The following is a 27,415-nucleotide window of genomic DNA, read 5'->3' as shown; positions in this document are numbered from 1 at the left end:
AACAGCCCAACTAGGCTGCAGTGGCAGACATGTAGACATGTTTTACAGTGCTACTTTTGTGGATGCCACAACGAGTGCAGCAGCCCACTAGTAGCATTTAGTTTACAGGCCCTGGGTGCATGTTTTACAGGGTACTAGGGACTTACAAATGAATTAAATAAGTGATCACTCAATGAAAATGACCAATTGATATTTGTGAGCAATCCTTTGTATTTGTTAATAATGAAAACATTTTACTCTGGAGCACATACATTGTATTTTCACAATATGACAAACTAAAACTATTTTTTGGCGACAAAGCAATTATTTTTTAAATAAGTTACAAAAAGATTTTGTAAAAGGGATTCTTCCTTAATGATAAGCTGAGCAGTAGCTGGAGTGACCAATAGGTTTAATCCAGGTAAAGGAAATCTCATCCATCCACTTCAACTGCCTCCAGCCTTCTCCCACTACAGTTTCATGGTCATTCCAAATGACCTCATTACATTCCATACTAACAGAGAAATAGAAAGTGTACACACCTTACAGAGCCCATGTACATATATACATAAATGCCACACATCTCCTTTCGTATAATAACAAAAACAATAAAACATTACACAAACATATAATACATAGATTTCTTAACATTCTAGTTACAATACATAGTAGAAATGAAATATGTCTGCTTGATGTAATGCACAACACACAAAGAGAATACTTCACATACAAAATATCATGAGCTACTCAACATAATTATCCAAAAATATGGGTGTTCTTATCATTCTTTTTGACCTTCTTGATGAGGCATCATTATCAGAACCACTACATTTCATCACTTTGCTAACAGCCTCACCAGACTTCATCTCTTTGCTGTCAGTCTCAGTAGACTTTGTAACATTTCCATGAAGGCCCCTGCTCCTCCCTTTGTAGGTAACAACTCTATTCAGATTCCACACACGATGATCCTGGGTCTTAATTGCAATGGCAAAGATCTTGATGACCTTCAAGGGCTTTGAGTATTTGCTGACACCATCTTTGTATACTGGTCTCCTAATCAACACCCAATCATCCACAGAAACATTTGTTTGCGTCACAGAGTTCCTTTTGTCAAAGCATGCATTACTGTCACTCATTCTCCTATCTTCCTTCACCTTTCAATCATCAGCCATAGAATATTTTCCTAATCTACATTGAAAGCCATTCACCCAAGACAGTTCCAAAATGATGTTAGGGTACCTTCCCCGAAATAGTTCAAAAGGAGACCTGCCCGTGATGGAATGCAGCATGAACCTGTACACTTCAGCCCTGTTTCTTACCGCTTCTCTACAATTTAGATGATTGTCTTTAGCCAAAAATATTGTCTCCTTTACAACTGTATTGAACCTTTCCACCATCCCATTAGTTTCATGATGATAGAGGGCACACCTTTGTGTTTAATACAACATCCACTCAGAAAAGTCTCCATTGCCTTAGAGATCAGTTGTACTCCATTATCAGTGAGTAGGGTTTCTGGGAGACCCTCACTACCCATCACCTTCACTACATGTTTGGTCTCAATGCCCCTGGAGAAATACGCTTCCGGACACCTGGAATATATGTCTATCAGCACATATGCCTCCTGGCCCTCTCCATCAATCGGCCCCAAAATCTCCAGTGCAACATCCATCTACGGAACAATGGGCCAACTTCTAATCGCCATAGGCTGCACCCTGGGCTTTATGTCCTTTTCAGTTACTGCACACTGCATGCATTCTCTATCTAGTCTCACAGCTTGCAGAATGCACCTCTCCTTCGTTTTTGTAATTCCTTGATGACAGCTATGTGCTACATTTAGCAATTTTTCTTTGAGTTTGTTCAGAAAAATACAATGGTAGAAGGCAACGTCAGATTGCATGTCCAGGATATTTGAAGTGCCTCTAAATTGCTTTTATTCAGCTATCAGTTGTTGTCTGTATCAAGTTTAAGCTAATAACAACCACAGATACGTTAAAATAGCAGAAGATATGGGTAAGCAAACTAAAAAACATTGACTCTAGCAATCAAGACTGCATGCTATGCTATCCTACAACCCTCAAGGGAGAAAGAAAGAAACTGTCTCACCCTATGCAAAAGTGTTATACTACTGTGCCTCTGTGGCATCAGGTAGATTTACAAAAATAATTTCTAATTATCCAAAGCCTTGTATGTTGAGAAACATATTTATTCAGCAAACAGTTTGAGTTATATCGCACTCTGGCCTATAGTAATACCTAGTTCTGTCTGCAATACTTGCAGGTAAAATAGAAATAATTAAACAGATACCATGCTGGATAAGACTCACAGTAACCTCTTAACTTGGAGTAGCCCAGAAGACATAAACTTATATTTACCTTACTGACTAACCTCCAAAAATTGCAAAAAGTCTTATGTCCTTCAGCTGCTTCCCATACCCATCTAGTCCTTCATCATGAAGTCAGTGAGTGATAACAAAATTCCTTACGTTTGGCAATAAGAAAACAAATTTGCCCACAGTGTGAATTCTCCCCTACTGTTACTGCTCTGATGCAGATCGCTCTAAATAATCTGAGCCAGCACAGTTCTATCACTTGATTTTCAATCCTGTCCGTAATCACTAAGGCCCTCATTACAACCCTGGCGGTCAGTGTTAAAGCGGCGGTAATACCGCCAACAGGCCGGCAGTAACAAAAATGGAATCATGACCACGGCGGAAACCGCCAACACAGACAGCCACTTTAACACTCCGACTGCCACGGCGGTAGCAACAAACACCACGGCAGTAACCGCCAATAGCCAGGCGGAAGACAATGTACCGCCCACAGAATTACAACCCACCCATCTGCCAGCTTTTCCGGGGCGGTACCAACGCCATCAAAAGCAGGGCTGAAATAGTACTTTGAAGGGAAACCACTCACCTCTCAACATTCAAGGAAGAACCAGGACGCCATGGAGCTCGAGCTGCAGGTGCTCACCATGCTGGTGTATCTGCTCATATACCAGGAGCACCCACGCCGGCTACGACGACCACAGTGAGCACTGCACCTAGTACACAGAGGAAAAAGAGAGTGACACACACACGCAACACCCCCACCCTCACCCCCAACACCATACACACAAACAGATGCAATAACATTACATATACACCCCGTAACCCTCAGGAATAACACAAGGACAAAAGGAATGGAGTCAAATTAGTGTAATATTAGAAATCCGTAGAAATACGTACATAAATAAATGAACAGTATGTACAATATATACAATATATACAATATGAGAGACAATGTCCACTCAAAAATAGTCCGTGGCCCACTGGGCCATAACACATAGGCCATGCCTCAAAATGGAGAGAACACTGCAGAGGCATCAGGTCGAAAACACACAGGCACCACAGGGGGACAGGAACGAGGGGGCACCTCAGCCAGAAGATGGTACAACGCCACTGCTCCTGGAGGTGGCAACATGCCACTGCTTGGTCCTGGGGAGTGCAAAGCCACAGTCTCTCAAGTGGGTGGTTTGCCCACTTCTTGCTCCTGGGGAGTGAAAAGCCACAGTCTCTCAAGTGGGTGGTTTGCCCACTTCTTGCTCCTGGAAAGTGAAAAGCCACAGTCTCTCTAGTGGGTGGTTTGCCCATTGCTTGCTCCTGGGGAGTGAAAAGCCACAGTCTCTCAAGTGGGTGGTTTGCCAACTGCTTGCTCCTGGGGAGTGAAAAGCCACAGTCTCAAGTGGGTGGTTTGCCCACTGCTTGCTCCTGGGGAGTGAAAAGCCACAGTCTCTCGTGGGTGGTTTGCCCACTGCTTGCTCCTGGGGAGAGAAAAGCCACAGTCTCTCAAGTGGGTGGTTTGCCCACTGCTTACTCCTGGGTAGTGAAAAGCCACAGTCTTTCAAGTGGGTGGCTCCTCCACTGGTTCTGGAGGGGGCTTTGTGCCCAGTGTGCTTCATCCTGGCAAGGAGGGGCTGAGTGGATGCCTTCTTCCACTGGTTCTGGAGGGGGCTTTGTGCCAAGTGTGATTCTTCCTGCCAAGGATAGGGTGAGTGGATGCCTTCTTCCACTGGTTCTGGAGGGGGCTTTGTGCCCAGTGTGCTTCTTTCTGCCAAGGATAGGGTCAGTGGATGCCTTCTTCCACTGGTTCTGGAGGGGGCTTTGTGCCCAGTGTGCTTCTTCCTGCCAAGGATAGGGTGAGTGGATGCCTTCTTCCACTGGTTCTGAAGGGGGCTTTTTGCCCAGTGTGCTTCTTCCTGGCAAGGAGGGGCTGAGCGGATGCCTTCTTCCACTGCTTCTGGAGGGGGCTTTGTGCCCAGTGTGCTTCTTACTGCCAAGGTTAGGGTGAGTGGATGCCTTCTTCCATTGGTTCTGGAGGGGGCTTTGTGCCCAGTGATGCAGCACTTGGGGGGGTGCCAGGTCACAGTCCCTCACCTGGGTGTTAGAGCCACGAGATTTGCAGTGGCCAGGATGCATGATACTCCATGAAGGTAAGCTACAGTCCATCCGCCGGTGGCTACGGCTGCACAGTGGTGGTAGTGGCGGTGCTGGTGGGGGTGCTGCCAGTGGTGGGGGTAGGCTCCAGCCCTTCCCCTGCAGCCTCGGACGGCTGCCCACTAGGGCTGCTTCTGCTGACAGTAGTGGTGCTTGCGGCGGTGCAGGTGGCGGTGCTTGCAGCGGGACTTGCGGTGGTGGTGCAGGTGCCGGTGCTGCCAGTGGTGTGGGAGGCTCCAGCCTGTCCCCTGCAGCCTCGGACGGCTGCCCACTGGGGATGCTGCTGCTGACAGTAGTGGTGCTTGTGGCAGTGCAGGTGGCGGTGCAGGTGGCGGTGCTGGCAGTTGTGCTGGTAGCCACCAGGCCTTCACCTGCAGGCTTGGATGGCAGAAGTGCCTTGGCTGCTGTTCTGTGCCCCTTCCTGCCCTTGGCAGATGGTGGTGTCACCTTGGGTCTGGCAGCTGGAGTCTTTGACGTGGCCTTGCTGGGTGGTTGTGGCTTCTTCTCCTTGCTGGATGCTGTCCCCTTCTTGACCTTGCCAGGTGGCGGAATCTTCTTGGCCTTGGCAGGGGTTGGTGGCATACTGGCTGGGCTGATGGGTTCTCCCTTAGAGCCTCTGACAGCTGCAGAAACCACAGCGGTCGTGGATTTGTTGGCTGAGGTGCGGGGCAGGGTTCTGGCCACCCTGGTCTGAGGTGAAGGACGGGGTGGGGGTAGGGAAAGAGGTAATGTTGGCTAGGAAAAGCTTCTTAGGGACATTGGGGCAGGAAGAGGGTGAAGGTTTGGGAGGGGAGGAAGAGGGAGTGGTTGTAGGTGGTGTCGGTCTGCTGTGTTTGGGTGCAGGTGCATGAACTAGATGCCATTGTGAGGTGGATGGCTGTTGGGTGGGTGTGTGCTTGCGTTTGTGTACTTTGGAAGGAGGGGTCACAGACACAGTGGGAGAGGACTCAGGGGACATGTGCATGGATGTGGGGGTGGTGACTGCCAGTGAGGGGTGTGTAGTGATGGGCTTGCTGGTGATGGAGGTAGTGGATGAGAATGTTGTGCATCCAGGTGTGAGTGGAGATGCTACTGGGAGGGAGGTGGACGAGGAGGAGGAGGAGGAGGAGGACACAGTGGAGGCAGTGGTTGTTGGTATGTCTGAATGGGGATGGTGCTTGTGTGAGTGCCTGTGAGATGAAGTGTGGTGCTTGTGTTTGCCTGAGCCACTTCTGTGTGTTGATTTGGGTGAATGCTGGTCTGAAGGTGTGCTTGGGATAGGCTGTGGTTGAGGGGATTGGGACTGGGTAGAGGAAGTTGGAGGGGGAGGCTGGAGACAGGAACAATGGCTGCCATCAGTGCGGAGGCCAGAGCCTGAAATGCTCTCTGTTGGGCCGCCACGCCAAAGTGAATGCCCTCCAGGTATGCATTTGTTTGTTGCAAATGCCTCTCAACACCCTGGATGGCATTCAGTATGGTTGACTGCCCAACAGTGAGGGATCTCAGGAGGTCAATAGCCTCCTCACTGAGGGTAGCAAGGCTCACTAGGGCAGGGCCTGAGGTGCCTGGGGCAAAGGAGATGCTCACCCTCCTCGGTGAGCGGGCACGGGAAACACGCTGAGGGGCTGCTGGGAGGGCGGTGCTGGTAGGGGGGGTGGTGGCTGTACCTGTTGTTGGGGTGGGCACAGAGGTGTCCGCCACTGCCAGGGAGCTTCCATCGGAGGAGGAGTCGCTGTCTGTAGTGTCCCCTCCTGTCTCCGTCGTGGTGCTCCACTCGCCCTCCATCCCACTGGTGCCATCTCCCTCAGTGGATTCGGCCTCCGGGCCCATGTGGGATGCAGCTCCTTCCGTCACGGGTGCCTCTGCTCCTCCGCCAGATGATGCTAATGCACACAAGGACAGGGTGACAAAACAAAAAGGTGGGGGAGAGACAGAGGATACACTTGGTCAGTGCCAGCAACAAAACTACTGTTGGCGTACACAACACACAGGGAGCAGCCGTATGCACTTGGCCATGCACTACCAGTTACAAAGATAGTCACCAGCCCATGGGGTACATAGCATAACGCCATCAACTGCACACCTGAAACAAACAGGGCCCTGCCCAGTAGTAGATGCCCACTAACACCATTGGGGTTGGAGTGCTTCAGAGCCTGACCAACAAGGGACCTACCCTGCCATGTTCGCCCTGGCCTAGGGTCATCCACAGTCCACATCCGCCACCCAGGTAAAACCTTAACGCGCGTAAAGTCATGATTTTGAATCTGTACTCACCCCCTTGTGGCTGCTGTAATGCCCTTAAGCGCCCATCCAACTCCGGATAGGCCACCGCCAGGGTGCGGAACATCAGGGGGGTCAGGGTGAGACGGGCACCCCTTCCTCTTTGGGAGGCCAGCCCCAGCTGGGCCTCCACCGTCTTCCTTTCCCAGCGGTGCAGGTCGTCCCACTGTTTGTGGCAGTGGGTGCTCCGTCTGTCAAAGACTTCCAGGGTTCGCACCTCCTTGGCGGTGGCACGCCAAATACCCTTTTTCTGATGGGCGCTGACCTGCAGGAAAAAGACAGCAGAAAAGGGATTAGTCATACCATCCGGACTGTCAGACTCATGGCCCACCATATCCCTCCCATCCCCTTACGCACATACGTTGACCACCATACTTGCAGCACTCTGCCCAGGATCCCTCAGCCCCTCCCTACATGTGGCTTACACACACATCACTCCATACATTCATGGTCCACACATCATGCTCACAGTGTACGCACCTGTTTCCACCAGTCTCTCCAACTCCTCCGAAGTGAAGGCAAGGGCCCTTTCCCCAGACACATGAGCCATTGTCGCTTCCAGACACAGGTCACAGCAGCACTTGCAGTGTACGTCCTCTCCTGTTAAAGGTCAGGTAGCAAGTGAGTGAACAGTTAGAAAATGCCAGTCACGTCTGCGGAGGTGCGTACCGTCACCGCCGGCGTACATCGTCATTGGCTCCTGGAACCCATAGGGCCTAATGTTAACCAATGTGAAGTTGCACGGCGGTCGTCGACCGCCGACCTCTACGACACACAACGCCAGCGGAATAACCTCATTTCCACTTGTCTCTCCTCACAGGTCAGGCAGCCGCCATTTCAGGGGGGCACAGGCCATGGCACCTAACTGTGTCATAGCAGACATTGGCACATCAACTGACTCTCAAATTCACATACTGTTTCTGTAAAGGAATAGATGCATCATTATTTCAACATGTGTGTGAGTATGACCCTCTGCTCACCATTTTTCTCCCTAGACTTCAACCGCAGAGGATGAATATGAGATGGAGACATCCTCCCGTGTACAGACCCCTAGTGGACCTGGCGACAATGGAGGACAGACATATTATCCTAACCTACAGACTTGATAGGTCCACTATCCAAGAACTGTGTGCCCAATTTAGAGCCAGACCTGATTTCAGCTATCTGCCAGCCTACAGGTATCCCCCCTCTAGTGCAGGTCCTGTCAGTGCTCCAGTTCCTGACAAGTGGTTCCTTCCAAGCGACAGTGGGCATGGCATCAGGGATGTCACAGCCTATGTTCTCCAACGTGTTGACCACAGTGTTGTCTGCCCTGCTGAAACACATGCACAGCCACATCGTATTCCCCCAGGTGGAGGATTTGGCAACAGTGAAAGCTGACTTCTATGCCCTGGGACATATCCCCAACATCATTGGTGCCATTGATGGTACACATGTAGCATTTGTCCCCCCCGGAGTAATGAACAAGTGTTCAGGAATAGAAAAAGCTATCACTCTCTGAATGTGCAGATGGTGTGTTTGGCATACCAGTACATCTCCCATCTGAATGGCAAGTATCCTGGCTCTGTGCATGATGCCTTCATCTTGAGGAATAGCAGCATTCCATATGTGATGTCTCAACTCCAGAGGCACAGGGTGTGGCTAATACGTGAGCCCATGGTCCCCACCCAGTTGATGTAGGTATATGGGTGAGGGGTTGTCCCTAAGGGTGAGTGCATGTCTAACAGGTATCCCTCGAATATTTACAGGTGACTCTGGTTACCCCAACCTCTCATGGCTTCTGACCCCAGTGAGGAATGCCAGGACAAGGGCAGAGAAACATTACAATGATGCACATGGGCGAACAAGGAGGATCATTGAAAGAACCTTTTGCCTCCTGAAGGCCAGGATCCGGTGCCTCCATCTGACAGGTGGATCCCTGTACTACTCACCCAAGACGGTGTGCCAGATCATCGTTGCATGTTGCATGTTGCACAACCTGGCCTTGAGATGCCAGGTGCCTTTTCTGCAGGAAGATGAGCCTGGAGATGGTCTTGTGGCAGTGGTGGAGCCTTTGGACAGTGAGGAAGAGGAGGCAGAGGAAGAAGATGTGGACAACAGAAGATCACTCATGCAACAGTACTTCCAGTGACACACAGGTAAGACATTGTAACTTCACTTTCCATTGCAGTTTTGTGTTGGACATTGTACATGGCAGCCTGAATTTCCATATTGTATGGCCACTTACTATACCCTTTGGCATCTCTATTTTCAGATCTATGTGCCCCACTCTGGCTCCTGATGTGTTCCCTGCTGCCCACTACAGGCCATACCTATGTATACATGACTACATTTGAATTGCAATGTTTACAGCTTGTTAATCAAATACATATTTGAATTGATTGACAGACTCCATACTTGTATTAGTTCCAAGTGTGTTTATTTTTGTGCAAATAAGTGGAGGAGGTATTGCAATGGGCTGGGTTGCTGACGGAGGAAAGTCCAAGGTAGTGTCCAGTCTATTGGTATCACAGGTGCATTGTCCAATGGGGCATAGGAAAGGGAGCAATAGCAGTTCAAGGTGGACAGGATAACAGAGTGGGAAAGAAGAGTGACAATCCGGAGAGTCTTATTTCCTGGCGGGGTCCTGGCAATGTTCTCTGACTTCTGTCTGGATCACAGGGACCGTTTGCGGGGTGGTTCTCCTTCTGCAGGGGGTGGGGTGCTGGTGGCCAGTTGGTCCTCTGGTGGGGCCTCCTGCCCACTAGCGCCGGAGGAGATGGAGGGATGTTCATTGGTGTGGCTAGTGTCAGGGGCCCCTTGGTGTGCCACTGCCTCCCTCATGGTGTTGGCCATGTCAGCCAGCACCCCTGCAATGATGACTAGGATGGTGTGGATGTGTTTGAGATCCTCCCTGATCCCAGGTACTGTCCCTCCTGCATCCGCAGGGTCTCCTGCAACTTGTACAGTATCTGGCTCAAGGTCTCCTGGGAATGTTGGTATGCTCCCAGGATTCCTGCAAATGCCTTGTGGAGAGTGGGTTCCCTGGGCCTGTCCTCCCCCTGTCACACAGCAGTCCTCCCAGCTTCCCTGTTGTCCTGTGCCTCTGTCCCCTGAACCGTGTGCCCACTGCCACTGACCCCAGGTCCCTGATCGTGCTGTGTTTGTGGGGTTGCCTGGGGTCCCTGTGGTGGTGGACACACTGCTGATTGACGTGTCCTGGGGACAGAGGTATGGGCCCGCTTGGTGGGTGCTGTGCTGGTGTTTCCTGAGCAGGGAGGCTCTGGCGGTATGGGACTGGCAGGGTAACAGACTGTCCAGAGGTCCCTGATGGGCCAGGTTGGTCATCGTGATCCAGGCGTGCAGAGCTGCTGTCATCACTGTGGGCCTCTTCTGGGGGAGGACTGGATGTTGGTGGCACCTCCTCTCCGGTGACATTGAGTGGGGGTCCTGTAGAGATGTAAATGCAGTGTTGTTGTATCTGTGTGTGCCATCTTGTGCATGGGTATGTTTCCCTGTATGGTTGTGATTGCCCTGTCGGCTTTGCCTTGTGTGAGTGGTGATTTTGTGGGCTAGGTGATTCTCTCTAATGTGCATGCTGTGGTGATGGGTGTCTGTGAGAAAGTAGCCTCTTTCTAGCCTTGTTACCCCCACTATTGGCCTGTTTGTGAGTGTATGTCAGGGTGTTTTCACTGTCTCACTGGGATCCTGCTTGCCAGGGCCCAGTGCTCATAGTGAAAACCCTATGTTTTCAGTATGTTTGTTATGTGTCACTGGGACCCTGCTAGTCAGGACCCCAGTGCTCATAAGTTTGTGACCTATAGGTATGTGTTCCCTGTGTGATGCCTAACTGTCTCACTGAGGCTCTGCTAACCAGAACCTCAGTGGTTATGCTCTCTCTGTACAAATTGTCACTAACAGGCTAGTGACCAATTTCACCAATTTACATTGGCATACTGGAACACCCTTATAATTCCCTAGTATATGGTACTGAGGTACTCAGGGTATTGGGGTTCCAGGAGATCCCTATGGGCTGCAGCATTTCTTTTGCCACCCATAGGGAGCTCTGACAATTCTTACACAGGCCTGCCACTGCAGCCTGAGTGAAATAACGTCCACGTTATTTCACAGCCATTTTACACTGCACTTAAGTAACTTATAAGTCACCTATATGTCTAACCTTTACCTGGAAGGTTGGGTGCTAAGTTACTTAGTGTGTGGGCACCCTGGCATTAGCCAAGGTGCCCCCACATTGTTCAGGGCCAATTCCCCGGACTTTGTGAGTGCGGGGACACCATTACACGCGTGCACTACATATAGGTCACTACCTATGTGTAGCTTCACAATGGTAACTCCGAATATAGCCATGTAACATGTCTAAGATCATGGAATTGCCCCCTCTATGCCATCCTGGCATTGTTGGCACAATCCCATGATCCCACGGGTCTCTAGCACAGACCCGGGTACTGCCAAACTGCCTTTTCAGGGGTTTCACTGCAGCTGCTGCTGCTGCCAACCCCTCAGACAGGTTTCTGCCATCTTGGGGTCCAGCCAGGCTTGGCCCAGGAAGGCAGAACAAAGGACTTCCTCAGAGAGAGGGTGTTACACCCTCTCCCTTTGGAAAATGGTGTTAAGGCAGGGGAGGAGTAGCCTCCCCCAGCCTCTGGAAATGCTTTCATGGGCACACATGGTGCCCATTTCTGCATAAGCCAGTCTACACCGGTTCAGGGACCCCTCAGCCCTGCTCTGGCGTGAAACTGGACAAAGGAAAGGGGAGTGACCACTCCCCTGACCTGCACCTCCCCTGGGAGGTGCCCAGAGCTCCTCCAGTGTGCTCCAGACCTCTGCCATCTTGGAAACAGAGGTGCTGCTGGCACACTGGACTGCTCTGAGTGGCCAGGGCCAGCAGGTGACGTCAGAGACTCCTTCTGATAAGCTCCTTCAGGTGTTGCTAGCCTATCTTCTCTCCTAAGTAGCCAAACCCTCTTTTCTGGCTATTTAGGGTCTCTGCTTTGGGGATTTCCTTAGATAACGAATGCAAGAGCTCATCAGAGTTCCTCTGCATCTCTCTCTTCACCTTCTGCCAAGGAATCGACTGCTGACCGCGCTGGAAGCCTGCAAAACTGCAACAAAGTAGCGAAGACGACTACTGCAACTTTGTAACGCTGATCCTGCCGCCTTCTCGACTGCTTTCCTGGTGGTGCATGCTGTGGGGGTAGTCTGCCTCCTCTCTGCACTAGAAGCTCCGAAGAAATCTCCCGTGGGTCGACGGAATCGTCCCCCTGCAACCGCAGGCACCAAAGAACTGCATCACCAGTCCTCTGGGTCTCCTCTCAGCACGACGAGCGAGGTCCCTTGAATCCAGCAACTCTGTCCAAGTGACTCCCACAGTCCAGTGACTCTTCAGTCCAAGTTTGGTGGAGGTAAGTCCTTGCCTCCCCACACCAGACTGCATTGCTGGGAACCATGTCTTTTGCAGCTACTCCGGCCTCTGTGCACTTCCGGCGGAAATCCTTTGTGCACAGCCAAGCCTGGGTCCACGGCACTCTAACCTGCATTGCACGACCTCCTGAGTTGTCCTCCGGCGATGTGGGACTCCTTTGTGTAACTTCGGGTGAGCACCGTTTCACTCCTCTTCATAGTGCCTGTTCCGGCACTTCTGCGGGTGCTGCCTGCTTCTGAGAGGGCTCCTCGTCCTGCTGGGCGCCCCCTCTGTCCCCTGACGCAATTGGTGACATCCTGGTCCCTCAGGGCCACAGCAGCATCCAAAAAACCTAACCGCATGACTTGCAGCTAGCAAGGCTTGTTTGCGGTCTTTCTTCAGGAAAACACTTCTGCACGACTCTCCACGGCGTGGGGCATCCATCCTCCAACGGAGAAGTTTCTAGCCCTTGTCGTTCCTGCAAAATCCTCAGCTTCTACTGTCCACTAGCAGCTTCTTTGCACCCACAGCTGGCATTTCCTGGGCATCTGCCCATCTCCGACTTGCTTGTGACTTTTGGACTTGGTCCCCTTGTTCCACAGGTACCCTCGTCTGGAAATCCATTGTTGTTGCATTGCTGGTTTGTGTCTTTCCTGCAGAATTCCCCTATCACGACTTCTGTGCTCTTTGGGGAACTTTAGTGCACTTTGCACTCACTTTTCAGGGTCTTGGGGTGGGCTATTTTTCTAACCCTCACTGTTTTCTTACAGTCCCAGCGACCCTCTACAAGGTAACATAGGTTTGGGGTCCATTCGTGGTTCGCATTCCACTTTTGGAGTATATGGGTTGTGTTGCCCCTATCCCTATGTGTCCCCATTGCATCCTATTGTAACTATACATTGTTTGCACTGTTTTCTAAGACTATACTGCATATTTTTGGTATTGTGTACATATATCTTGTGTATATTTGCTATCCTCATACTGAGGGTACTCACTGAGATACTTTTGGCATATTGTCATAAAAATAAAGTACCTTTATTTTAGTATATCTGTGTATTGTGTTTTCTTATGATATTGTGCATATGACACTAGTGGTACTGTAGGAGCTTCACTCGTCTCCTAGTTCAGCCTAAGCTGCTCTGCTAAGCTACCATTATCTATCAGCCTAAGCTGCTAGACACCCTATACACTAATAAGGGATACCTGGGCCTGGTGCAAGGTGTAAGTACCCCTTGGTACTCACTACAAGCCAGTCCAGCCTCCTACAGTGTCCATGCAGGTCTGTGATGGGTGTCCATGCATTGGTGTGGCATGCAGGGCTTGGTTTTGGGATGGGTGGCTTGTGATAGTGAGATATATGTGAGGTGGTGGAGTGATGGGGGTGAGGGTAGGGGTAGGAGATTGTGATGGCATTAAGGTATGGTGGGGGGATATGATAGTAAAGATTTGACTTACCAGAGTCCAGTCCTCCTGCTACTCCTGCGAGGCCCTCAGGATGCATTATTGCCAAGACTTGCTCCTCCCTTGTTGTTAGTTGTGGGGGAGGAGGACTTTCCCCCGTAGGTCGTTCCATCTCTTCCTGATGTCATCCCTTGTTCTGGGGTGCTGTCCCGCGGCGTTGACCCTGTCCACGACTCTCCGCCATAGCTCCATCTTTCTAGCAATGGACGTCTGCTGCACCTGTGATCCGAATAGCTGTGGCTCTACCCGGATGATTTTCTCCACCATGACCCTTAGCTCCTCCTCTGAAAAACTGGGGTGTCTTTGGGGTGCCATGGATGTGGTGTGAGTGGTATGTGTGAGGGTGTGTGGGGTGCTGTGTTGGGGTGTGTGCTGTGAGGTGCATGGATGGTGTATGAGTGATGGTGTTCTGTTGCTCAGATTGAGTGGGTGCCCCTGGCTTGTCTCTCTCTCTCAGTTATAAATCTTTTTTTCGTTGAAAGGGTTGTGGGTAATGTGGGTGTGTGTTTTATAGTAGTCTGAGTGTGTGGGTGTGGTGTGTGTATGTGTGCCAGGTGTGTGTATTTTGAATTGTCCAATGTGGTGTAGTTTTGTTAGTGTGTGTGTATTTTGAGCACGGCGGTGTCTACTGCCAATGGTTTACCGCGGTTGAAAGACCACCGCAGTGATTTGTGGGTCCTAGTACTGTGGGCGTATTTCTGTTGGCATATTGGTGTGGGTTTTGATACCGCCAGTTTATCACTGACCTTTGGTCTGGCGGACTTGTGTGGGTGTCTGTATAGTGGCGGAATTCTCTGAGTGGGACATAATACCCGTAGCGGTATAACACTGCGGTCACGGTATGTTGGTGGCCGTCAGCACGGCGGTAAGCGGCATTCACCGCCAAGGTTGTAATGAGGGCCTAAATGTTTATCTTCTCAGCTACCAAAATATATATCATGCAGTACTCTCCTAGGGATTAATGCATTCGTTTTTTACATGTGGTGCAGCACTGACGTGGTTATAGAATTACCCATTGTATTGTAGGCAATAGGGATTCAACCCACTTGTCCTCCTGCAACTCCTGGCGAAGTTTGACATGGTGAAAAGTATGGTGTATAAGTATGACTTAACTTAAATAATCACTATGAAAACTACCGAGCCAGTGTTCTCCTCAGTACGTTAGATTATAACATCCTACAGGCATCTATCATCTTCAACCATTACACCGAGCATTTAAAGAAAATGTTGGCAACATAGCAGTACAGGAGTAGGCATTCAACAAAATGCAGAAATAATACTAACCTGTATCTAAAAATGACATATTATTGTACACACTTAAATTTCTTATTTCTCGCTGACATCTTATAACAAACGAAATTTGAATTGCCAAAAGTATTATTTTTTGGGCTTGATTTGCACAACTTTACTGACCCAGAAATGGCTTCCGGCTCGCTCATTAGACTTGGCAACAGTTATAATAACTTACAATTGTATGTACTGGGACTCTGCATAAGGTAGACTTTTGTATCAAAACTTTGGTCAGAGAAGTCAAAATCAATGTTGTGTTCTCGAAAACGCAGGAGACTTCAAGTCATAGTTGAATCTTTACTCTGTTGTACAGACATTTGCAGAGTCTAGATTAGACTATAAACATGCGCTCCTCTTCTTCCTGAGATAAGGACTGCACTGATAAAGGTTTTTCCATCTGCCAGACTGATGGCAGGGACACACTGCTTACACCACGTTATCTAAGCCCTAGTCTCCTTACACTGGCTGCCACTGAAGCTCGTTCATCATTGAACTTGGCTGCATTATGCACAAAGTCATCCGTGATGACACACCAATATTTATCTATCAAGCTTGCAATCTCAGTAGGGTCTTGTGCACTTATATATAATACATCCCTTTGCTCATATTGCTCGAACAATTTCACATGAATGAATACTGATTTGGTCCTCCTTATAAGTTTTATGGGCTCCGTGGCCTGTCGGCTGCCTTCAGAGTCTGACACGGAGTACAGGCTGACCTCGCAGGCAATTCCCACTTGTACTTACACTCAGGGGCGTAGCTCCAGGATGGGGGCTTGGGGGTGTTACACCCCTTAAAAATGTATTCTGAAGTAAATAGTTGGGTACAAGTGCCTTCAGTCGGATAATATGAAGTGTCTGTCGGATTTCGCCTGGGATTCAGACACACATTCTCTTGCCTATGTTTTGAAGGCTTTAAAAATGCAGATTAGTTAAAAAAAATATTGCGTTTTGAGTACCCCTAACACTTGCATTCCTCTCTTTCCACTGCCCCTCAAGACCCCCGTGTTTCTCATATAATATATTTTAACACAATGTCCCAGCATGATTGTTGGGAAATCCGAAGCTCACCCCCCTCCCCAGTCATAATGGCCAAACTAGGTCCCTGCCCACACTCCCTCTTCATTGATGTATTCTGCTTCTCCTAACAACAGCTGACAGACCACACTGAACCTCACCTGCAGACCTAATTGTTAAAGGTCCTCATCGACCTCCTTGGGGGCACCTACTGTATCCATGGATTCCTGATTTATTTATTCCCCCAGCTAAGCAATGACTAAATATGATTTCCAGCACTCATCAAAAACAAAAATGTAAGAAATATTCAGAACTCAGTTTACTGCTACTATATAGTGGACACAAGGTGTATTAGGTAATATGGCTGTCGCATATATGCAACACTGGCTGTTTGAGCTGTCACTCAGGCCCTTGCTATGATGACAGCATAGCTGGCAGCGATGTTGTGTTCACAGTATCCGCTGACTTGATATTTAGGAAAGACCTTGGGCAGATGACAGCGTTGTTCATGCTATATGAGGTGATCCTGTATGTTACTTACTTTGGTTGAGCGAAACACCTGGATCGTCAGCAGGGCCACAGATACTGTTGACCACGTAGGAACTCAGATGGCTGCAATTTCAAAAAGTGGAGAACTTAATACAAGGCCGTAATAGTCAGGGGAAGTTTTGAATCAATGTTTAACAGAAACAAAGGCAGAACACTGACTTGTCTTTGACCACCAACAAATTAATTCAACTAATGAAAAGGCAAACATTTTAAATAGCAGAAATGGCATTTAATCAGAAAACATTTAAACCGAAGATACACGCTCACCAAAAAAACTATCTTCTTTCCAATCACACACCTACCAATCTACCACCCAAAGGAGAAAAGAGAAGCAAACAGAAGAAGAGAGGCGGCTTCGGAGTAGTAGCAGTGAAGAGGACAAGGATACACTGGTAAACAGTTGTAGCTCAAAAGGCAGTGATGCTAAACACTGGGGAGAGAGGAGTGGAGTGTGTGGAACTGTAGTTTAGGAGGCCAGTTTACATTGCTAAATATTCTAGACAGCAAATGAGAATGTACTGCTAACCACTGATAGCCCAGTTATAAAGATTATTCAAAATAGGACCATTGACCAGTGGTAAAACGCTGACTGAATCAAAGGAGGTCTTTGGAAGTTTCTGAAGTGCCACTTGCATCTCTATGGGCTAGAATTTTCCAGCTGCATGTGCAACTGTACAGTGGCCTTCAGAGCTGCCTGCAAGGACCTCTAGGAAATATATATTTGGAACGAAAACTCTACATTGATTTTTTATGGAAGACAGAGTTTTTAGTTCAATATATTTGTGCACACCATGGCCCAAAAACAAAGACCATCAGTGGGAAGGTACTAATAGACGCCTGTAATCGTGGGCTTAAAAACAATAGGGCAACGCTGCAGGAAATCAAACTTTTCTGTGTGGGTACCCCAGCTTTTTAGCCCTTCTCCGCACCTTATAATTTCTTGATACAGAACTCTGTGCACTGTTGCCTCTGCTAAACAGGGGTAAAGTGGCTGTGCTCTGCATTGTTTAAATTATTTTAAGCCCTACTTCCTAATTGACTTATTTAGCGTGCCCATACGTCTCTACTATATGGTATAGAAATTGTAAGAAGGGCCCGGAAGTTCAATGTTGCATTTGGACTGCAACACCTATTGCACCATCGGCATTGTGAGGCTGGCAAACATGGCTTCAAGCCTACCATGTATAGCCTGACTACAATAGTCTAAAACCTTCTGTCAAACCTGTCAGAATAGCCAATTTTGGCATGTGGGAAACCCTGCTTTTAAATATGAATATGTTACCTGTAAGAATACTGTGTTTGAAATTAAAATTGGCATGCTCCTCCAGTGAGTAGGACACAAAAGCTGTAGCAAGGCTATAGCTAATTCCTAGAAAATGCCAACATACATATTATAAACTTCAGTCTATAACGTTTGACAGAAACCAGCCCCAAAGGTTATTCAAAGATGTTTTTAATATCCATTAAAATCACAATTCAATAGTGTAGTAGGATGTTTAATACATATTAGGAAAACTAACTTTTAGAAAGTTGCATTTTCCCTGCCTGAAACTCCTGGAGGCTAATTCAAACCTTATCGCTCCATCAGCTATCCAACCTGTACGTAGTCTTTAGTGAGGTGTGACATTTCTTCCAGGAGCCACAAAATAAACCACTTTGATTAAAAGGTTGACCTGAATGGGCAGGGATAACGCCTCTGAGCTGAGCTGGACATTCTGCTGCTCCTCCTGTTGACACTACAGTGTCAGATCTTGCCTCAGAGGCCTGTCAGAGACACAGGTAAAACACGTGCACCATTAAAAAAGATCAACAGCACCAGAACACAGTCATTGTGTATCCTCAGTATGTTTGCTGAAGGGCCCTCCTTCAACTACGATACTGTCTGATGTCTGTCTTAATTTTTGTTGTTGGCCCAGGGCCTGCTTCAAACTGGATTTTAGTGTTAGATGTGGGAGGATACTAGTAGATTACATAGTACACTCTTGTACAAACCCCCAGCTCTCAGAGCACAAGTTTAGTCTGGCTAAAGGCTTTGGCCATCTTCGATTTTACTTGACAGACTGTATTTTGGCCATAAGGCAAACAGGAACTACAAAAAACTTAGGTAGGTTAGGGAATGCCCAGGAACCATCCCACCAACTAGCTAATGCTAACCATAAATGCGGAACCCCATGGCACCCTCCTCAGAACACTTCCTAGGCCTGCAGAACATCAGAAGAGGATTGCAGCTGCTCTCCGTGACCTGTGAGGAGCCAAGAAGGACTAGACTTGCTTCCTCTTGTACCCGTGTCGAAGAAATGCATTCAAAAGGTCAATTGGTTGACCTCAATTGTTTCTACAGAGACACAACAAGGTGCAAGAGGCCTTTTCTCTGATGTACCCAGCTGACCAGGAGAAACTGGACCAGGACTGGACTTTGCAGTTGCCCTCTGCCTGACACGCTAAACGTCTCTAAATACCTTCACCTGCGGTCCAGGGGGCCTTAGAAGTGTACCCTGTGGCTTTTTGGGCACAGGAAGAAAGTTTGGAAACACTTTGAAAACTTTTCACCCAGAGCTTCAGCTGGACTCACTGGGAAAGTATCCCTCAGCAGTTCCACAGCATATGATTATATTTCAGCTTTGTCCTTTAATGGAGACCTCTGCAACCCGGAAAAAGTGACAGTGTTCTGTCCTGATTTGGGGACTTAAAAAAGTTTCTGTGAGAAATGTCCAAAGTCTCAGAGTGCCAGCGGAACCAACCTGCTTGAGGTATCTGGCCTTCAGTTCCATGATGGTGGCTAGAATTTCAGCGGCATCCCACACTGGGTGTATTCATCTTTTCAAAGTGACAGTCCCATTCTGCATAGGGAAAAATAAGTCGTTTCAACATTTTTCTTGAAGAAAGTGACACTGCACATGCTGAAGTGGGACCTAAAACCTTTTGACTCCCGGGATTTTGACTGCAACCAATTCACTTGGTGTATCTGACCTGGACTCCATCGCGGTTGGCCTCAAATTGCGCCTATGTAATGGTCCATGGATTCCATAGACTATCATTGCTGCTTAGTTCTTTTTGGCTCTATTTTTACTTAAAACTTTAAACATTCATATCTTTGGTTCCCCTTTGTGGATTTTTGTTGTTTCGTTGTCATTTTGTTTATTACATTTTGCTATATTTTTCTAATTCAGTTTGGGACATTTATTGCTTGGTGTTTTGACTTCATTAAGAGTTTGGTACTGGGTAAATACTTTACACAATGCCCTAACTGAAGCCTGTCAGCTCTGTGCCATAAGCTACAATGGGGTAAAGCTCTGATTAATTTAGTGATTCACCCTCACAAGTAGTTTTTATTCCTCGAGGTGAGCAGATGTCCACCCCAAATAATAATTCAATTTCTTACAAACAACTTAACAAGTTGTTCCACATGGCTCTCTGCTCTTGTACACAGGTGTGCTATTAAAGAAGCAGGGCATGAGAACTAATAGCTCTATCCTCTGGGGAGATTAAGGCATTCCAAGAATCGTGAGTTGTATAAAGCAACCAACTGAAAGGAACTCCCTTTCGTATTCGGGGATCTTTAGATCCCTTTGATAAAGTACATCTTCCAATATGGTTAGGGAGCCACTGTGGATATGTGAACTTTGGTATTAAAATGTTATGTCACTTGAAACTATTTTTGGGGAACTGAAATTATTTCTTGCATTTTTTAAAGGGGAAAAGTGTTTTCTTTGACTAATTTATTGTAATGACCTACAAGCTCATGGATGCTTCTTCAATTCACGAGAATGAGATTAAAAATTGTCTAGCATTTTGTGAAGTATTAGGGATCTATATGAGAATCAGCTCTTTGGGGGCAAACCTTTTGAATAAAACCTACCTAAGTATAGAAATAGGTAAACCAAAGCTATTTTGTTATATTGTTGTAGTTTTAAAGCTCTGTCATAGCAGGTTTTATGTTTACCCTATTTCCGTAATTCTCTGTTTCTAAATTGATCCCATTACATAATACTTTAACAATTGCATCAGATGGCATTGCCAGGCAGGGATATCTGGAGTTAGCTGAAGTGAAGACTGTAAACTTTGATGAGCTGATGTCATTTTTGTTGTGCTTACTTGGTAAAGTTTTTGTTTCCCACAAACCAACCCACAAAGTAAGAGAATATTGCTGAACAACAAATAATTAATGCCATTGTTCCCAAATGTGTGGTATCCACTGGGCAAAATCCCCCTACAGGCCAGCCATACCTTGCATGGTAGTCCTGGGCTGTGAACTACTCCCACCTCCAATAGGCCTGCCTAGTAGTATAGTGGTAAATGGGCCACCATGTCAAAGATTTTCACTGGCAGAGACCGCTGACGGTCCACCGGGAAAAGGGGGTACCGCCAAGTTATTGGGGTACAGAGATAATCCTAATCTACAAAACCCTAAATGAACCCCTTTGTGTACACCCCAGGGAAATGGTGGGCATTAAAATCTTCTCATGGCCATCCTATTATGTGGTAGCAATGCCTGTAATTGTGGCTTGTCGCATACAGAAGCCAATTGTGACTTGCCAATTATTACTTCTGGTAAGCCTCCTTGGCATTTCTTGGCCTATCCTTGTACATGTTGTTCAGTTCTGTCATATGTTGGGCACTTCTGATGATTGTTGGGATGCCCCTAGCATATGTGGGAATTTATGGCATATGCTGGGAACGCATCTGTTTTGCTGTGACCCTGGAAATATGCGTGCCTATTGCAAATTCAAAGGGTATATTGGAGAAAAAATCTAGTATGTTTTCTAAAATGGTAAATTCATATATGCAGGCAAATAGGTAGTATTTTCAGAAAAACTCAAGCTTTCGGTTTTTGAAGGGGGAGGTTTCAGCAGCAGAATGAGTTTGTTTCCCAAAATTGAAAGACTGGTATTTGACAGCAAAATAATTTATTTTCAGAAAGTATTATAGCTGATATTTAGCTTTCTACAAAACATAAAAATCTTTTATTTAATGGCACAACGTGTTTTTGTTGGTGCTTGAAGAATTCACATAAAGCAGGTATTCAAAATAAAAATGCACATATTTTCAGAAATTTGCTGGTACGAAAAGTTGGTATTAGAATGCAGCATAGCTGTATTTTCTCAAAATGGCAACATGTTTCTCCATAAAATTAATGGATTTCAAAAATAAATATAAAGCTGACAATTGAACATTCTTACGTATTTGGGGAAACAAAATGCAGAGATTATGCATTAACGACTAGAGGGCAGTGGCTGCTGGAGTTGTCATTGCAGGAATTCCTTGACAGTATTATCAATATACACAGACACACACACACTTGCTATTTGAATCTCTGAGTGTTTGATTGGTGTCCACTAAGGAATATGTCTGCTGTCTGTATATGAAAAATTCCTGTACATTACAGCTACATGATTGTGTACAGTCTGTCTAGTCTGGTTCATATTTTTTGATGTCTAAGGCTTGAAGTGACAGAGCTATCTACTTTTTATTTTTCTCGCCAGGCACATTGTAAAGATAATATTGCGTGACTGATAAAATACTTGGAAAAGGACGAGACGGATGAATAAGCTAAAGTGGGTCTTAGAAGAGAAGTAGAAAGTTATCTGTATTTTGAAAAGTGATGGCATTACATGGCATATTAGGTACCAGACTGTTTGAGCTGCCTGTAAATCCCTTGGCTGTGACGCCAATTTATTTGAAATCAGGCTGTAAAGCGCACCATTTGACAAGCTGCCATCTTCTTTCTGAGTCTTCTTCAGCACAGGTTTGCTCTCCTAGCTTCATTGCTTAGTTTAGGATGCCGAATTACATCTCAGTAATTTGAAATTCCACCCTCTGACACTAAAGGATGCTGTTGATTCTGATCTCATTGTCTAATTAGCATCACAAAAGCTTCTGTCTTGAGTCAAGCATACCGCGGCCCGTCCTTTAGGGCGGAGGGGCCACACCCCCCCCTACATTTTGCCCCTCATGAAGCATGCCTGGCAGGCTGAGCAAAGGTCAGCCTGACAGACACTGTTCATGTTCAGATCAGGCAGCCAGGGTGAGACATGCGCGATTTGAGCAGAGTCCTGGCTGTCTGAGCTGAACTTTGCTGGGCTGAAGAGGTCAGAGCTCCTATGGGCGAGACCTCCTCAACTCATTAAAGGTGCCTTGAGGCCCTTCCCCTAGGGAAAGTGTCACCCATTGACTTCGACCTGGGGACTTCAGGTTTAAGCCCTGAAGCACCCAGGGCGAGTGTCAATCAGTGACATCTCGTCACAGAGTGGGGTGAGGTGGGGTCAGAAGTCTCACTGACCCCATCCCACTCTGTGACGAAGTTGGGACTGCTGCCTTTCCTCATTGGCTGAGGGAAGGCAGGAGTCCCAACCCTCCTAGGGCCTCGGAGCCAAAGGTAAGTGTGTGTGTTTTAAATGAATGTTTGCTGCATGTGTGTATGTTTGAATGTTGATGAGTGTTGTGAATGGACGTGCATGCGTGTATGAATGAATGAGTGTGAGTGTGCTGCCCACCCCCTCCCTCCTAAAATTACCAGCCGCCACTGAGAAGTATCATTAACCCTGATACTTCTATCCTGAATTATAACACACTCTCTTTTAGCCAGGATACCATCCGTTCTAACGTAAACAAGCAAATGCAAATATCTATCTGAATATTTCAAAAATATATATCATTTTTAAACAAAAGTTATGTTAATCACATCTCCTCTTGCATTTCAGTTTCAGCTTTTCTTGATCCATTTGCTGCATTGGCACAATACTGAAAGCATTTCGATTTGTATAACCTCTCCATTATTAAAGCTTCTCCCTAGACTGTTGAACGTTATTATGTTCCACTTACAATAATAAACTAGCCCTTATATAACAATGAACACACTGTGTTTAGAAAGCATTACAACCAATGAATGCAATTTACTGTTAGCACAATGTGGCTTCTGTCACTGCATATTTTCTCTCATAGTTAAACCACATGATCCCTTTTAATACATTCTCTGGTGCAGCATGTGATAAGTATGTGGAACAAAGTAAAGAAATAAAACAAATATACGTTTATGTGTTGTACAACTAAGCTACACTGCATTCATGCACATGCATCTAAAATCAGCCTGAGGAATATTCCTGAGCGCCCTGGTTAAAAGGAAATGAATAAGGAACAAATGACATTGGGGCATTAGTTCATACACACAGTAGTGGCCTGTACAAAAGACTGCATGTTGAAGACAAATTCCACTTCTGACACAGGAACAACCACTGACTCTAAAAGATTACTTTTGGGGGAAACGATGGGCACGATGGGTTTTATCCATGAAGCTGTATGAATGGGAAGCTTGGCTGACGCACATAAAAGCCAGGTTGAACTTCTCAAATGATGGTTTTGCATTTTTTAGAAGATTTACGTACAAAAAGATCATCCTCATAAGGATGGGAAGTGGACGCTACAGGGAAGGAAAGCCCATGACTTTTCGCACAGCCACAAAAGTACACCACTGTTTTCCAACACTTTTCCAAACTGTTGCCCGTGTTTAATTTGTAAAAGAATAAGTGCCAGTGCCCATTTTTTCCTAAAAAGCCCACTGGTGCTGCTTCTGGTTGTGAGGTTTGCAGAATCCAAAGACTGGCTTGTCTTTATTTCATCTCATGCCTCTTTAATCCACAAATATACCATCCCTGCCCATTTATCGCATTGTCATAGGTTCTTTTTCAAGCCTGACTTCTACCCTTGCCACCGTTTCCCTGTCCTTTACTTTCTCCTATTTTCCGTCTTTGCTGCTTTTCACTCACTTGTTCGCGGGTAAAGTCTGATTATTGAAAGTGTCACACTCCCTGAAAAGGAGTGCTGGTGGGCCTACCTGCAACCACCAGTCCAAATTAAATACTGACCGTAGCAAATGTGAGAAATTCACTCCTGATAAGGGCGGGATCAAATGCCTTTTAAGGGTGGGACGAGAGAGAGATAACCCCTATCATTGGTGAAGATATTTAGAAAAGGGGATTTCCACATATAAGAAAATAGTTTCCCGGAGATAAAAAAATAGTTACAAGCACATTGTTACAGGCTCAGTTGATAATTCTATGAGCAGATACAGATGTGCATATTCGCTTAAAGAATTTCCGGAAGTACGACAAGAAACCTATGGTTTGTGAAGGCTTCTAGGCATCCTGAAAGTCGTAATTCTGAACTCATGCAAGTTCATGGAACTGCAGGTAAACATAAAATAATTTCTTTAAAATCTGGCACTTAACGTCTGATTTACGTTTGTAAATCCTTGAATCATAGACTTAAACTCACTCGATTCAGAGCCACGGAAATTTACTTAATTTAAAGTTTGCTTTTCCCAGTATGCCTCTGTTGAATATTCCACGTTTTTGTATTGTAGAGACTCTTCAATACTAGAATTAGGAAAATAATGAGCATAAAAAAGCCCCTTTCTTGTATTCATGGAAATATGTTTGCATAAAAAGTCTTATTTACCTACACTTCCTTGAAGAACAGAGTTACTGGTGCTGTTACCAACACTTTGTACAAACCTTTCCTACCCGTCCCTGAGCCCCCAAAACTCTAAAACTTCTCCTAATACTACCCTTTTCCTGAACCCTAAAAAGTCCTTACCACCCCTAAACACTACTCTTCGCTCAATCTTACCAACCCTGTCCTACCCATTAGCTAGCAATTCCTTCAATATTAATAATCTCTTTCCCACCTCACTGTAAATGCTCCTCGAAGGATGCAATTAGCCCCTGCTCCGAGTGCCTTGACCTTTGGCCAGCAAGACACAACATCTGTCAATACTTTTGCTGCCACAACTGTATTTGATTTTATTTTTTCCATAGGCAACATTTGCAACACAACTTTTCTGCAGTCTATATTTTCCCACAATATTTGTACTGTAAACCAAATTAACAACATCATCTCTCTGTATATAAGTGCCTCCATGGTTGGGTAAAGTTCTTCAGATGTGAAATCATGACTTTCACATTTTGTCATGCTCAGTATGTCTTAAAACTTGTCACAACCTCGTACAGAGCGATTCCCAAAGCCCATCTCACTTATAGCTGGGTGTTAGACTTTTCATCCTTGGCGTGGTCTCCCTTAACTTTTTGCCTCTGTTCCCCAGGTTGTTGATGTGTGCTGGACTCTGATTTTGCTGTTTTTGTTACTCTGTGCACTTTACCACTGCTAACCAGTGCTAAAGTGCAAGTGCTCCTTTACAAAATGTGTATGTAATTGGCTTATCCATGATTGACATATTTGATTTACTAGTAAGTCCCTAGCAAAGTGCACTGGAGGTGCCAGGGCCTGTAAATCAAATGCTACTAGTGGGCCTGCAGCACTGGTTGTGCCACCCACATAAGTAGCTCTGTAATCATGTCTCAGACCTGCCATTGCAGTGTCTGTGTGTGCAGTTTGAACTGTAAATTCGACTTGGCAAGTGTACCCACTTGCCAGGCCTAAACCTTCCCTTTTCTTACATGTCAGACACCCCTAAGATAGGCCCTAGGTAGCTAAGGCAGTGTATGGTTAAGGTAGGACATATAGTAATGTGTTTTATATGTCCTGACAGTGAAATATTGCTAAATTCGTTTTTTTACTGTTGCAAGGCCTGTCCCTCTCATAGGTTAACATGGGGGCTACCTTTAAATCTGATTAAAATGTAGATTCCCTTTGGGAGCGGATGGACATGTGGAGTTTGGGGACTCTGAGCTCACAATTTAAAAATACATCTTTTAGTAAAGTTGATTTTAGGAATGTGCATTTGAAAATGCCACTTTTAGAAAGTGAGCATTTTCTTGCTTATACCATTTCTGTGAGTCTGCCTGTTTGTGGATTCCCTGTCTGGGTCAGTTTGACAGTTTGGCTGGTTGTACCTCACACTAGACAGTGACACAAAAGGAGCTGGGGTGTAGTCTGCATTTCCTGATGAGCCATCTGTGCTAGGAGGGAGGGGAGGAGTGGTCACTTACACCTGAAAGGGCTGTGCCTGTCCTCCGACCCCCTGGTGAGTGTCAGGGGCCTGGCCTGGGCAAGGCAGGATTTCACATTCAAAAGAGACTTTACTTTGAAGTAGGCCTATTTCAAAGGAGAAATTGGGTATAAGAAGGGCACCCAAAACCACAGACTTTAGAACACTTCTGGAAACAAGAGGAACCTCTGCCTGGAGAAGAGCTGAAGAGCTGAGGAGAAGTGCTGCCCTGCCTGTGCTTTGTGGAGCTATCCTGCAGTTGCTGCTTCTGCCAGAGTAAGAGGGCAAAGACTGGATTTATGTGCCTTCCATCTTGTGAAGAAATCTCCAAGGGCTTGATGTAGAGCTTGCCTCCTGTTGTTTGAAGTCTCAGGGACAGCAAAGACTTCTCTCTGCCAGCACCTGGATTCTCTGGAGAGACTCCTGCTCTGACAAGCGGTGCCCTATCCAGTCCCTGGGCCCTTGAAAGGAATGCTGGTGGAAATCCAAGGAAATCGACTTCGGACGACCTAGGACCGACACTGCTGCTGAATCCGGTGACGCCACCTGCAACCGACTCCGTGATCTTCGCTGGAATGCAAAGACCTTCGCAGGCCCGACGCCGCTGCAGCCCCGCTAAAGTCTGCGACTCTGTGGAAGTCGCCGCACCATGTCGTGACTGACGCCGCTCGAAGTGCGCGGATTCAACGTTTCGCACAGACACCGCGATCCCCGACTTCACGCATTGGCTTGTTTTCACTTTTCACCAAAGGTATTGTACTTGGGGGTCTATGCGACTCTGTGTCCGGCGCCACTGGTGTCGGCTTGTTGGGAACGACTCCATCCTGATGCCGTGTTAGCACCTCATCGAAGCATTTTGTGTTTCTAAGCGCTATTTTTTAGTTTAATATTTAAAAAAATCATAACTTGACTTGTGTATGTTGGATTTTTTTTGTTTTGGTCTTGTTTTGTTTAGATAAATATGTCCTATTTTTCTAAACTGGTGTTGTGTCATTTTGTAGTGTTTTCATTAAGTTACTGTGTGTGTTGGTACAAATACTTTA

General features: G+C 46.5%; 1 protein-coding gene across 3 annotated transcripts in view; it reads right to left on the bottom strand.

The window, feature by feature from the left end:
- RAB27B (RAB27B, member RAS oncogene family) overlaps nucleotides 1-27,415 on the bottom strand; it is a 462,762-nt gene that overhangs the window by 235,323 nt on the left and 200,024 nt on the right. For 2 of the 3 annotated variants that reach the window (XM_069219601.1, XM_069219610.1), the window contains one exon: nucleotides 16,422-16,492. The gene's annotated coding sequence lies outside the window, so the exon portion shown is untranslated. Of the gene's footprint in view, nucleotides 1-16,421; nucleotides 16,493-19,170; nucleotides 19,192-27,415 lie in introns of those variants that run through there. The other variant, XM_069219615.1, reaches the window with a different exon arrangement.

The sequence above is a fragment of the Pleurodeles waltl genome, chromosome 1_1, assembly GCF_031143425.1.
Source record: "Pleurodeles waltl isolate 20211129_DDA chromosome 1_1, aPleWal1.hap1.20221129, whole genome shotgun sequence".
Classification (NCBI taxonomy): domain Eukaryota; kingdom Metazoa; phylum Chordata; class Amphibia; order Caudata; family Salamandridae; genus Pleurodeles; species Pleurodeles waltl.
The sequence above is the reverse complement of the archived record's forward strand: the minus strand, read 5'-3'. Positions and strand labels throughout refer to the sequence as shown.